The sequence below is a fragment of the Orycteropus afer genome, unplaced genomic scaffold, assembly GCF_000298275.1.
Source record: "Orycteropus afer afer isolate SDZICR_OR568_19922 unplaced genomic scaffold, OryAfe1.0 scaffold00154, whole genome shotgun sequence".
Taxonomy (NCBI): Eukaryota; Metazoa; Chordata; class Mammalia; order Tubulidentata; family Orycteropodidae; genus Orycteropus; species Orycteropus afer.
Genome location: NW_006921741.1, coordinates 4,747,235 through 4,747,825, shown reverse-complemented (window position 1 = coordinate 4,747,825; position 591 = coordinate 4,747,235).

Here is a 591-nt window from a genome sequence, read left to right as displayed (position 1 = left end):
TTTTTTTTTTTTTTTCTAATTGAGTTGTAGTTAATACCATTCTTGGACAGTGAACCCCTTTCTCTAGGCATTTTCTCAGAACCTAGATTTTTCTATTTTTTTAGTTCACCATCTTCTACTTTCCCTGTCTTCATTTTTCTTTAAGTAATGGGCTTTGTAGTACAAATTCAGGTGAAACTAAAGAGAGCAGGAATCTCAAACACTGTATGATGCTGAAATGTCCTTCCAGACATAAAACCAACTCTAACTCAGGGTAGGTTAAGAAGTTCTGGAATCAAATCTGAGTTAACATCATGGTATAGTCATTCAAGGGGTGGCTTTGTGCATATCTTGAACTTCTCTCTGCCTCAGTTTTCTCATTGGTATGATGGAGATAATAATAGAGGCTACCTCATAGGTGGTGCTCTGGTGGCGTAGTGGATAAGGCACGTGACTGCTAACCAGAAGATCAGCAGTTCAAACCCACCAGCTGCTCTGCAGAAGGAAGATGGCATGATCTACTTCTGTAAAGATTTATAGCCTTGGAAACTCAATGGGTGTCATTATGAGTTAGTTGGAAACGACTTGATGGCAGTGAGTTTTTTTTTTTTT